Source organism: Molothrus aeneus, chromosome 10 (genome assembly GCF_037042795.1).
Source record: "Molothrus aeneus isolate 106 chromosome 10, BPBGC_Maene_1.0, whole genome shotgun sequence".
Lineage (NCBI taxonomy): Eukaryota > Metazoa > Chordata > Aves > Passeriformes > Icteridae > Molothrus > Molothrus aeneus.
In genome coordinates this window covers 2,457,178-2,471,190 of record NC_089655.1, presented here as the reverse complement: position 1 = coordinate 2,471,190, position 14,013 = coordinate 2,457,178, and positions in this window count along the sequence as shown.

Below are 14,013 nucleotides of genomic sequence, written 5' to 3'. Positions count from 1 at the left end.
AGCTCGGGTCTCTGAAGCAGACAGACAGCTCTGCTGCTCAGGTGGCTCGTGGGCACTGGATCTTTGTGCTCAGCCCTGCTTCTCCAGCTGTTTGATTTCTACAGGAAATGTGTCCAACATGACCTAAGCCTGCAGTTGCCTTCTGGCTGGTTCTGTGGGCTGGCCTTTGGGGTTTTGCCTTTCCTCGCTACAACACAGCAATGGAGGTTCCTTGGTGTCCTCCCAGGCTTTCTCCCCCTGTTTCATCCTTCTGGCTGGAAAGTGTCAGAATATTTTTCCTGACCTTGACTGTTCCTCTTTCCACAGTTAGTCTCTGGTCAGTCAGGGAGGAAGTTCATGTTTCACTTGTTACAGTCATTTTTGCTGCATTTTGCATTTAACTCTTCACTGCATGGGTGCTTTGTCCATCCTGGGGTTCTGAGGGGAGCTGCACCTTACAGTGACTGTGTTTGCCAAAGCCTCTTCTCCCAGGCCTGCCCAGCTGGTTCTGCCTGACTGCCCTCTTCTTCCATCAGCTCTGGGCTGCATGAGGAAGCAACTCTGCAGCTCTTTGTGGGAAACCTGAACCTTTCAGACATGCCTCACCCTTTTCAGAAGGCTGAAATGCTGATACGGAGAAGGTGATTGATGTATTCCAATAAATCCAGATAGCAGTGAGTCAGCAACTGAGACTTGTCCACTACAAAAAAAACCCAGCTCGTTTTGTGAAACTGTATTTTCCAAATTTCCCTCTAGGTTCAGATTTTCATTTTCTGAGGTTGTATTTGTTGCCCCTTGCTCTTAAGAGAACTTAAATCAGTTCTACTTCCTAATCTTGCTCACACTCTGGCAGAAGGCTGCTTTATTTGATTGGACAGTGGCACGTATACAAGCTTGGCAATAAAACCTGCTTTAGGAAGACTGGCAGAGATGCAGTTGAAACCCTAAAATATGGGTCACTGTGATAATGGCTGACATCTAATATAATTTACTTTCTAATACTTGCATATTGCAGCATGGCTCAGGCAGGTGTTTAGCTCTGCCAGGCAGTGCACAGTAAGTCAAAGCTGGTCTAGCTCTAGGAGCACCCACCTCCAAGCTTTGTTTTGTTGGATTTTTTGGGGGGTTTTTTGTCTTTTTTTTAAATTATATAAATAAAAATAATATAAATAAATTAAATAATATAATTAAATAATATAATATAAAAATAATTAAATAATATAATATAAAAATTATATAAATAAAAAATATAAAATTATTAACTTAGCAGTTGAGGGGAGGTACCTTAGTGTCTCCTATAAAACATACATGGATGTTTTATTTTATTTATTATTTCTTTATTAATTTTTTTCTATTTATTTATTTATTTCATATATTATTTATTTCATTTTATTTATTACAAGCTCTCTGCAGTTGCATTTACAGTCCAGTCCCATCCTGTGCTGTGCAGCCCTTTGGGATCTCTGCAGCCTTGGGCCAAGGAGTGTCCAGGCCCTGATGGAGAATTAAGGACCTGGCTTTCCACCAGCACAATGGAGAACCCATTTTGGTGGGGGCATGGCTGCATCGTGCTCCTGTGTCACACCAGCATCTGGGCAGGCAGCAGCTGCCAGATGTCCCTGCTGGGGATGGACTCCAGCCCAACAGGACCAGCTCTCTGTGTGTTATGATGCCAAGCTAAGGAAAGCCTGTTCTCTCTCCTGTTTGTGCTCATCCGTGTGCCTTAGGATGTGCAGGTTGTTCCCAAAGCATTTTGCTGCTCTCCTGGATGCCACGTGGAATGTTAGAAGAACAAGTGCTGTCACAGCTCCCCAGAGAGAAAAAGGCATGTTTGGACAGCTATGTGATAGACAAAAATAGCTTCCCAGGTCACAGGTAAATGCCTGTTTCTTGCTCTTTTGGCAAGTACAATTCCTGATGTCCCAGTGAAATCATTGAGGTGCTGCAGCTCCATCTCAGGGAATGTTTTCTGGGTTAAATGAACAAAAAGCAGTGTGAGGGAACAGAGCATCTAACACACATGGGTTGAGGTTTAGTGAATATTTCCAGTTAAAAAAAAGTAATAGTATAAAAAAGAGTGGAAGCAGCCAAACTTCCTGATGTTAAGCTGAAGCATTTGTTTTGACATTTTAGAAATTAAATTATTTCTTGTTTCAAAATAAATTTTATCCAAAAATGCTGAATTAAAATGGTGAAGTAGCATGTGAATAAATGAAACACTGTTCATCTTGTGTTAAAAGAAACATTTAAGTTGACCAAAACGTCTACAAAACAGTAGACATTTTGGTCAACTTGCCAGCAGGGCCCTATGAGACTGGGAAGAGAACTGGATCTTGAAGCAAGGTTTGGACCATCCAGCTTGTCATATTTAATTTAGGAGTCTTTGTTTCTGGAGAGTAAGGACATCTCCTAGAGGATGCCTTTGACTGCTCAGTTGAGGAGTTCCTGCATATCTGAGTCTCTTCAGTTAGACAGTGTGAACACCCTTGTGTGTCAGATACTTCGGAGGAGTGGCATTTTTTAGCACACAACTGACTTTAGGACAGGGTGACACTCCCTGGCTTTGCTGTGTGCATGACCCCTTGTGTTTCTCTGCCTCCTTAGGGCTCGGCTGGCTCTGACTTGCTGTGTCTGCAGGTAAGGAGGGGAGTGCTGAGCAGAAATGGTTGTCCCTGTGTGGCTGCTGCTTTTGGTGTCAAATGAAAGGAAAATCTCTTGATTTAGGTTGGAGTTACCTCCACAGCAGTTTCAGCTGATCACTGTGACCTTCCCCATCATCTCCTTTCGTGTATTGTTCCCCTTTCCATGGGTGCTCCCAGGTGGGTCTCACACGGCAGAGCTCACCCCAGGCCCCAGTTCAGGGGAAGGAGCAGATCTGGGTGGTGCAGCACATCCCAGAGCCTCAGCCCCTGCCCTGAGCCCATCTGCCACTGGCTGATGTCCTGTGGAGGCAGCAGGAGGCTGCTGCAGAGGTGCCACAACGTGCAGGGCAGCCTTGGCACCGGGACTGATCGTACAGGCTGGGGCACCTCCGGTGTTGGCAGCTCACATCAGAGGAGGGGCTGGAGCTGCTGCAGGAAGAGCACAGGGGCTGCTCCTCAATTAACTCCTTCTCCCTAATTAAAATATTTGAAGAAGTGGGTGGGCTGAAGAATCAAGAATCAACTGTCTCCTCAAGTTTGCTGAGAAAATTTGCTCTGGGAATATTATTATTCATGCTGGATATGGAAGGTGTTTGTGCCAGCTCTAATTAACTGTTCTCACTAGCACAAAGATGTTCTCCAGTGAAAGCCAGTGTGTTACTCTACTGATTTAGATTAATTAATGTGAAAAGGCCAAGTGTGTAATTTCGTACTTGAACTTTTAGATCTGTTTTTGAATTGAAATCGCATTATGCAATGATTGAATATTCTCCTGGTCTGACTGGGAAAGAAGTTTCCAAAAAGAAGGCAACTTTATGTTGAAGAAAACCTCTGAAATTAAAATTTGTTTCCTTTCCAAGAAGTTTTTCTGAAATGTCACTCTGTTCCCCCAATTGTTATTCATGGAGTAACTTGTTCTCTCTGAAGTAAGAGGAAAGGCTTTGGGTCAGGCCCCATCTCATTTCTCCCCCTTTTCAGATGGTCATTATGTGCTTGCCAGAACGACAGTCAATCCCCTATGTCATTCTCCCTTCTCTGAAAACTGTTGCAAGTAAAACTCAGAGAAGCATCTGTAAGCTGATGGATACCCAGAGCTGCCATCTGAAAATGGCCCAGTGGCAGCAGTGTCGTCAGAGCAATACCTTCTGCAGAGGTTTTGGGAGCTGCAGCTGTCCTTGGCCCTTGGGTACCCTCTCCTGCAGTGTGCCAGGGTCTGATGGAGCTGAGGAGGCCTGGGAAGCACCTGTGGGCAAGTGGGCAGTGGCACTTTGTGCTTTGCAATGCACAAAGAAATTTGGCAAGCTGGATTTGAGAAATGAAGGATTTACAGCTCAGTGGTTTTGAATGTACAGGAGCCTTTGTGGCAATTAAAGCAGCAGCACCATGTTAATGGCCTCTGGGGGGTGTGTAGGAAAATAGAGGCCAATGCAGTTACCCTTTGGAGAAAGGCTTGAATCTGACATAGCTGGGGGTTTAGGTTTTAAGGACTGCAAGTAGTAATGTGAGGCAGCATTTTATGACTTGGCTGAGTTCAGCTTGTTCTCCAAATTGGACTGATTGTTTCGTAGGTCAAATATTTGGGAGCAGCTTAGTAAACTGCTGCATTTTTGTTATACAAGCTAAGAATAAACACAGGAGGTCACTGCATAAACATCCAGGAAAAAATAAAAGCCGAGGATGGAATAGACCATGCACAGACACCCACATCTACAGGCTGGATTTGCACGGCCATCTGCAGCCCCAGCTCCTGGGGAGGGGAGCAGGGGAGGCTGTGTGGGCTGGCAGCCTCACGTTCCAGGTTGTGCTGCTGATTGCCTTTGGTTTTGTAATGACTTCAGCAAGACCTGGAGTGAGATAGGGCTGTCAGACCAGCTGTGGGGACAGGGAGCAGGAGGGGGGGCTCACTGTGTGGGCTGGATGCTGACTCCAAATTTCTGAAAGCACTCCCCATCCCTGGCCTTCTCCAGTGCTCCTGAGGAGTCCCTGTGTTATAAGGAGCTTTATACACATCCCAGATGGCCCTTTGGCTGTGGCACATTCTGCACACAGTCGCCATGGGGCACACACCCAGAAGGGCTGCGGCAGCACCTGCCTCTGAGGCTGCTCACTGAGGCACGAGAGGATAACACAACATCCTCCTTAAAAACCAACAGCACACCCAGTTATTGAGCAATGCTGGAAAGATCCCGTGACACCACGTGCAGCCCCGCGGTGTGAATGTGGCAGACAATGCACGGCAGGCAGTGAATGTGGCTGGGAACAGCAAACAGGTGATTTCCCACCCCACTGCTGGCAGGACTGTTTAAACGTGCTGTGTTTCCCTTTGTGGGCAGGGTGGTTGTGAAACTGTGCCCCAGGACAGGGTCTGGGTCAGGGGAAATGTGGTGAGCCCCAGGCAGGGAGCTGTTTGGATGGCCAGGGGAATGGGAGCTGTTTGAATGGCCAGGGGAATGGGAGCTGTTTGGATGGCCAAGGGAATGGCAGCTGTTTGGATGGCCAGGGGAATGGGAGCTGTTTGGATTACCAGGGGAATGGGAGCTGTTTGGATGGCCAAGGGAATGGGGGCTGTTTGGATTACCAGGGGAATGGGAGCTGTTTGGATGGCCAGGGAATGGGAGCTGTTTGGATTACCAAGGGAACGGGAGCTGTTTGGATGGCCAGGGGAATGGGAGCTGTTTGGATTACCAGGGGAATGGGAGCTGTTTGGATGGCCAGGGGAATGGGGGCTGTTTGAATGGCCAGGGGAATGGGAGCTGTTTGGATTACCAGGGGAATGGGAGCTGTTTGGATTACCAGGGGAATGGGAGCTGTTTGGATTACCAGGGGAATGGGGGCTGTTTGGATGGCCAGGGGAATGGGGGCTGTTTGGATGGCATGGGGAATGGGAGCTGTTTGGATGGCCAGGGGAATGGGAGCTGTTTGGATTACCAGGGGAATGGGAGCTGTTTGGATGGCCAAGGGAATGGGAGATGTTTGGATTACCAGGGGAATGGGAGTTGTTTGGATGGCCAAGGGAATGGGAGGTGTTTGGATTACCAGGGCAATGGGAGCTGTTTGGATGGCCAGGGGAATGGGAGGTGTTTGGATTACCAGGGGAATGGGAGCTGTTTGGATGGCCAGGGGAATGGGAGCTGTTTGGATGGCCAGGGGAATGGGAGCTGTTTGGATGGCCAGGGGAATGGGAGCTGTTTGGATGGCCAGGGGAATGGGAGCTGTTTGGATGGCCAAGGGAATGGGAGCTGTTTGGATTACCAGGGGAATGGAGCTGTTTGGATGGCCAGGGGAATGGGAGCTGTTTGGATGGCCAGGGGAATGGGAGTTGTTTGGATGGCCAGGGGAATGGGAGTTGTTTGGATGGCCAGGGGAATGGGGGCTGTTTGGATGGCCAGGGAAATGGCAGCTGCTCTGGAGCACATTTGCCTTGTCACACGGGATGGCGACTGTTGGGAATGAGCACTGAGCTCCATCCCAAGCCCCAGGCCTTGGCTGTCTCTGTGCTCCCTCTCTGGCCTGCCAGCCACAGACACGGCCCTAAGTAGGTCCTTACCAAGCTCTCAGTTGTATTTTGGGGACAGCTGCCTGTTTGAAGGGTCACAGCTGTCAGTCTTGCCTTGGCTTGAGCCCAGGACTTGGGAAGGAAATGAGGGCCATTTAAGCATATTCTGTTGGCTGCCCTATTTTGGTCTCAGTTCCCCATTCAGTTGAAGACATCCAGATCCCCAGCACTGCAAGGAGGGGCTCCTGTCTTGGCAGCAGCAAGCTGGGAAAAAGAATTGCCTGATCAAAGTGCTTTGAGAAGCATTTTGCTGTATTTGGAAAGGAGGTGCTTAGAACTGACACTCATCCCCCTCTCCAAGACAAATGAATGCTGCAGAACTACAGACAGTTGCAACGTAGCTTGAGCCCCTCAGAAGCATGAAGCAGGTTTGCATTAATCCTTTTGGACCTTTTCTTTCTGTGCTTTATAACAGCTTTTAAAAAAGTTTAAGTTAAGATGTCATGGATAGAAATGCTCACTCTTTCTCCCTGACCCAGTATTTTAGTGTTAGCCCATGAAATGCATGAGCCAGCAATAAGCAAACTCAAACCAAGTTGCCTTTATAACAGCAGCTACCAAATATCAAATGGCTGGCTGAAATGTTAAGTGGGAAGAGGAAAGCATGACAAGTCTCTAAAAAGGTTTGCAAAGGAAATGCACTTTGCTTCCATTCAGTACTTTTGATGAAGTTGCTTAATTGCCCTAAAAGGTAAATACTTGATATCAATCTCCTTGACAATTTGAGTTCATCTGCTGTAGCTGTTCCTGAAACGCTGCCTCTGCCAGAGCAGCATGTTTGGCTCGTCCATACAGGGAGCTGGTGGGGCTTTACATCTTCAGTTTGCCTCTTTCCCAACATGTTTCATTAACAGCCACTGTTCTTACACTCTGCTGGAAGGGCAGCACTGTGCAGGGCTGTGTGCAGGAGCTGTAAAACTGATTCAGGCCTTCTAATATTTGTGTGTGTCAGCCCATTCAGCTGTGTGCTGGGTAATCCTACCCCACGCAGCTGTGGTGGGGTATCCTGGCACTGCTTACATCCCCCTGCATGGCCAAAAAGAGTGGTTTTTGGCAAGGAGAGGCTTCTGTGTCTGCTTGATGACTTGGGGGGGCTACCTAGAACAGAGGCTAGACAAGATTCAGAGAATAAAGTGGGGATTTATTGAAGGCCTTCAATAGATACCCTGGGCAGTGCAAAAGCCTCCCAGAGGCTACACCCAAGCTGGACAATGGGCACCAGTGTTTCAGACAATTATAAATTTGGTCCACTTACATATCAGGGGTTAATCCTCCAATTACAGCTTCAGCTAATGAAGTCATTTACCCTCAGTTTGCTCCCCCCTGATTCACTTTTGTTTGTACTTTCAAGTCCTGAGGCTGTGGGCTGTCCTTGGGTTCCAGGCCCAGAGGGATTGTTTTGACTGACCAAAATGTGAAGAGAGTAGTTAACACTTTATATGACGTTTAGAGTTATGCACTAATGCAGCACAGGATTTGAAAAATATAAAGGCTAAAATCTTAAGGTATAATGTTGCCTGCTCCTGAGGCCATGGTGACTGCTGCTATGGTGGCTCCAGGCCTCCCCAGCCAGCGGGGCCCAGGCCTGCCCGGCCCCTGTGCCAGAGAGGCTCCTGCTGGAATTACCATGGTGTTATCTCCTCAAGAGACCCTCTCATGGCAGGTTTTGTGGCTCTGCTGGAATTACCATGGTGTTATCTCATCAAGGGACCCCATCATGGCAGGTTTTGTGGCTCTGCTGGAATTACCATGGTGTTATCTCATCAAGGCATCCCCTCATGGCAGGTTTTGTGGCCCTGCTGGAATTACCAAGGTGTTATTTCCTCAAGGGACCCTCTCATGGCAGGTTTTGTGGCACTGCTGGCATTAACATGGTGTTATCTCATCAAGGGACCCCCTCATGGTGGGTTTTGTGGCCCTGCTGCTGCCACTTGCCTCAGCTGGGCCATGGAGGTGCTGGGTGGTGGCCGAGGTGGCAGCACTGAGGGGAGGCAGGAGGGGTTGGGACCTGCACGTCCTCCCTCCTTCACATGGGGACTTGCCCTCACTTGTGGCCCTGTCCTGGCACTCACCCAAACACATAGGAAATGTTAAAAGCTTAAATTAATATTTTAATGTCCAAACCCGTGGTTTTCCCCCACAGAGATGAGGCACCAGAGGCTGCACTTTGTCTCCAGAGCTAGGAGTGTTTCTGTACAAAATCCTCCCTGGGCACAGGGGGTGTTTAAAAGTAACACTGCTTTTCTATCCAAAACTGTTCCTGAATTTGGCAAATGGCTTTGAGGAGAAGGAAGTCAAATATCCTTTGCTGTCCATATTTAAAATAGACTCTGGTGCTGCTGCATTGAGACCCAGTCTGCCAGCAGCTGGGAGTGCCCTCAGGTCCCACGGGCTCCTGGCTCATTGCAAAACAGGACCCTTGAGACACCTTGTGGAGGCAGAATCCTGCATGTGGTGGTGCATTTAGGAAAGTATTTGAGGGTGGTTTGTTTTGTTTGGTTGGTTTTGTTTTGTTTTTAAAATGGTGTTTTGGTTTGTTTTTCAAACGGAACAAACAGCTGTTTGTGATGACCCACCCTTAAGGGGAAGGTGCACCTTTAGGGTGGGTTGTCAGACCACAGTGACAGGAGCAGGAGAAAGGGCTGAGGCTGCAGATTGCACTCAGGGATGTGTGGCACCATGAAGGGTGGCATTGTAATTGCTTTGTCATTTCAAAAAATGTGCTAAAAGTGACTGGCATGGTTGGAGTCAAATGCTGGGCAGTAGTGAACTCTTCATGTGTTGGATGTGGTGTGCTCTTGGTGTGCTCTGGTGTCAGTGGAGCAAGCAAACAACAACAAGCCAAACCAAAATGCAAACAAACAAACAAACAAACAAAAAGATGTCTTCTGTCACCAAGGCTTATAATGGAAAAATTTGCTTTGCAATACATGAATTATTGTGATTTATTCTAAGAACTATCACTGAATATACATTTTCCTGGCACTTTCCCTCTGTGACAGTTGAGGCCTGCAGTTTTCCCCAGGGATGTAGCAGTGCTGCAGGTGTCAGCCCTTGCTGTCCCACTGCTTGCCAGCTCTCTGTGCCTGGGGCTCCCTCAGGCCTCCCTTGTATCCCACCACCCCTTTCCTGGCACTCACTCACCTTGGGCCCAGGGTGCTGCTGCCAAGATCTTCCAAAGGAGCCCCTTTCACAGCCAGAGCCTGCCAAGGAAAGCTGTTGGCATTGCCACCCTTCTGCTTTTTATGGCATTTTTCTTTCCTCCTTTTTCTTTTTTTCTTATTCTTTCTTCCTCCTTCAGAAGTTGGGTAACAGATGTTGAATTGTGTTCCCATCTGTGGGTGTGAATAGCATCTAGGTGACAAAAATGAAGTTAAAGCAAATTGGACACTTGCTTTTGGTTGCATCTATGAACTCCCACCCAGGGATGCAAAAGGAAATACAAAACCCCTCTGAAATCTTTTTAATAGTTTAAGGAGCAGCTGATACATCCTAAAAATCTTCAGACCATAAGGATTCTGTTGCTTTGTCTGACTTTTCTTTACTTGTCCTTCACTGTTCTTCCTAGTGAATGCTATTTGCATGAAAATGGGACCTTCTGTTTCTGAAGAGCTGATCCATCCCTGCTACTTATTCCTCATTTGGACACTGACCATCGGAGCCTGAGTCTGCCCAGAGAGTGCAATTCACTCAGATCCTGTAGACTCTAATCCTCTGGGACACTGGGCTCACTTCCACAGCCTCTGGCTGTGCTAGAAAGGGTTTCTCACTTCAGGTGGATTAAGTATGCAGCAGAGGCTGAGCGAACGTGGTTGTAATGGAGAGTGGGGTGCAGCAATACCACAAGTGTAAGTTCCAGCAGTGCAAGTTATACCCTTCTGACAGGAATTTCCCCAGAGTCCTTCAAGGGCCAAATGTAGCTGTTAAAGAAATGAAATTTTCATGTGCTGTTTCCAGCTGTGTTTGAAACCCCACTCTTTCCCTGGGGGCTGAGAATCCTGGAGCTGCAGGCCCTGATCTGCTGTCCCTTTGTTCCACTGGGCCACCTGCAATGCAGCTCCCTGGCTGGCTTGTCACTTGCAATTGGCTTGTGCTGCTGCTTCATCTTGTTTGATTGGACAAACTTGCCTGGTGGTTCTTTGTGCTGTCTTCATTAACCCTCAAAACATCACCAGACTTCCAGCTGTCCTTGAGCTGGAAAGAAAAGTCCTTCCTTCTTCTTGGCTCCCTGACAGAAAGACATACAAGCTTTGCTGTTTTGACATTCTGTATACAACCAAGAAAATAGTATTTTGTATCCTGAGCAACTTTGCCAAAACTTTGATAAGAGAGATTGTTACCTATGTGGTTCTCTTTGCATCTGTGTTTTATGGACATGAGGGGGGAGCTGGATTGTAAACCTGTAATGTGACTAGGGAGAATGGTAGGAATAAAATTCTTGGGCACATGCAGGAGAGTTCTAGAAAAACAAATGCTTCATCTAATGCAAACAAAATAGTTTTCAGTACAGGAGTCTGGCTGCTGTGGTGTTCAAGGTAAACAATCTGATAGCCTGAGAGTTAGAATGGGTGCATTTACCCACAGTATTGGATTTTTGATTGGCAAAAAGTGGGAAAGAGATTTGGGACATCTTCTAAAGATGTTTTGTGACAGGTGTATGTGGGCATCCCAAGGCAAATGACACAGGCTAATTTGAGAGAGCAAGAACCCATAATAGTGTAGAGCATAAAAAATATCTGCATGGTGTGATTATGTGCAGAAATGAAAGCTGGGATAAGATCAGTGATACTGCTTGGCTTGTGCCCTGTTGCTCCAAACCAAGATGACATATTATTCCAGCCTCAGTATTTTGTGTTCCAAAGGAGAGGGGCATTAAAGGTCTCACTGTTGCTGCTGAGTGTGTTGGGCTTTTTCTTACTCATGGAGTGGGTTCCAAATGCAAATATGGCCATGGCATTGCTTTACCTCCTCCCTTTCCTGATAGCCTACATGTGGTTTTTCTGAGGAATCATAAGGCAACGTGCGTCAGGCTGTGGGTTTGTTAGGGGTAATCTGGCTCCTTTTGTGTGTTTTTTGCTGTGGGAGATGGGCAGAAGTGAGATGGACCAGGAATACCCCATCCCTGCTGGATTCCACGCTGGGGGCTGGGTGGGATACCACAGGGCAGCTCAAAAGGGAACAAACACCCCTCGTGACACAACAGGTCCCACCCCAAGGTCTTTGTGCACTCACAGGCAGGAGCAGCAGGCAGAGCTGAGCTCAGAGCAAAACAGAGTGTTTTAGACCTCAGTCACTGCTCAAACAAAAAGGTCTAAATAGCATATTTATTATGAATACCAAGTTATTTTGCTCTGCATGAGGGAAACAAACCCACATACAGCGCTTTTACTGCTGTGCCGAGCTGGGTCTGGCAAAAGTCACAGTCCTTTGTTTCTGCCCCCCTCCAGCTGCAACTTTTTCAAACCACACCACTTCCTATCAGTATGAATGAAGTCAGTCAGGTCTCTGCTGTCTGCAACTTCTTGTGTTTTCTTTCCTAAGCTCTTCTTTAAACTGATAAAAGCTGTGTCAGACAGCGTCCTTCACTCTCAATAGTGATGGCAGGCCAAGTAGGCCCAGGTTAAATGCTGGGCTCTGGGAGGTAGCTTTACTTGGAGTCACAAAGTTAATACTTAGCCAGGAATGGTTGGGATTCTTGTGGTGTACTCCAAAGTGTAATCTAAACTGGCTTTCCTGGGTTTGTAATGCTTAGTTCTGGATTAACAATCGCCCACCAGTGTTTATAGCTCTAAACTGCTGATGCTTGCTCTCAAACATAGTCCCAGTGTAATGCCCTTTTTGTCTTGGAACAGAGAGAAGGATTAATGGGAATCTGTAGCATACAGCAGATGTGAGGTTTTACATCATTTGATGTCTTCACATGGCACTGATTCAGCTCTTCTTCCAGGGACACATTTCTGATTCCTCGTAGATTTTTCATTTTAACACTGTCCCACAACATTAGAAACATTAGAAAATGTGATAAATGCCATTCTTACAAAGTGACAGTGCATAAAATCAGAATAATAAGAATAAACAAAATGAAGGAGCTTGTAGGCGTCCTTTGCATTTCCCAGCAGCTAAAGACACTGATTCATTAGTTTGTTGCTATGGTAGACCTTTCTCAGTAGCAAGAAACCCAATGGAGGGAGAAGTTTCAGCTCTGCTAAAGGGTTCAGTGCCTCCAAAAGCTGAAGGCAGAGCCTTGTGAAAGGGAAGGAAGGATGAGGACAGGTATGAATAAGGCAAGCTGGAGCCCCTGACTGAATTGTGGCTTTGCACTGGCCAGCTGCAGATCGAGGAGCAAACTGCTCCTCATGTGTGGGATCAGTGTCCCACCCAAAACTGGAGCCACGTCCGTGTGTCCCTGGCACTCCAAGGTCACCTGTGGGAATTCTCCACCGCTTTGTGGTCCCACTTAGGACATTTTACTTCTTTGTGAGGCTTCCACCAGTAAATGCAGCAGATGGAAAGAGCATGCAAACAGCTTTGCTCTGTGGGGAAATAGCTGTGAAGGGAGCTGGGGTGTGATTTCTGCTCCTGCCTATCTGCAGCTTTTCACTTTCACAGCAAAATTAACTATTTCACTTCTCAGAGGGCTTCTGCCTAGCATCTACAAATTCATCTTTAGATCATGTTGCTGTCCTTCTGCAGAGAGAACAAATGGCCAGCAGCAGTAAAAATGCTACAACATTTTGAGAGAGGCAAAGCATAAGAAAATCTCTATAAAACCCTTTTTATTTCTGTTGGGAATTAATTTTCTGAAGCTGTTTCTCATTACCTCTGATCACAGATGTGATATTGTTCATGGTAAATACTTTTCTCCATTCATTGTATGTGAACATCATTCAAAAAATATATAATATTTTTTTTTTACTTTTTCATTTTTTATTTCCAAAATAGTGAAAACTCTGTAGAATTTTCTGCATGCCCAGTACCTGTGTTGATTCTTTCCATTTGAGAGATGAATGCTTTGTTTGGGATTTCCATGATTATTTGTAAATATCATTGGGGATGTTTTCTTTTAAACCTTTTATTCTTTCCTAAGCCAAACAGATACTTCCTGAGCCTAACACATAGGATAATAGTTGTACTAGAAGACAAGAAATTTGGAAAGCAAAGGACAGATGGGCAGAGTTAATCTAAGTCTAAGCCTCACTGCTTTCCCCGGTGAGTGAAGCTGCAGGGAATAGACCATTTGCTGCTGAGGTGTCACTCAAAGAAGTGAGTGGGAAAATTGCTTATGTGAACAGGATACAGGCTTGAACTTCTGCAACACTTGGCAAGAAATCTGACAGCCTCAGGGTGCGTTTTTGAAAGGCCTCTCAATTGAAATGCCTTGCTTGGCCCAAAGGGTGAAGTTCCCCAGCAGTGCAGCTTCATCAGCTCCCATGACCTGCTGTGCTTTCAGTGCTGATTCAAATCTTTTGCCTTTCACTATCCAAATGCAAAGCCAAGTGCAAGAAGAAAACATGCTCTATAGCAGCTCTCTAGCCCCCACTGCATTTTTTTGAATAAACTGATGATTTTAAGGTAAGAATTGTATGTGTTAGGAATGAGTCCTTGGTTCTTGGGGGCAAATGGTTTCCAAACAAAATTCTTTCTTTTTTTTTTTTTTTAATATGAATTTCAGGTTTTCAGATTTTTTCTCCTTTTATTTCTTAGCACTCTACAGATTTTAATATCCTCTTGGTGATACCCCATGTCATGGTTCAGATACAAATGCCTGCCAATGAGCAAGTTGCTGCAGTCACCCATCTGAGCAAAGAACAGATCAGACAACACCACATTTGACTT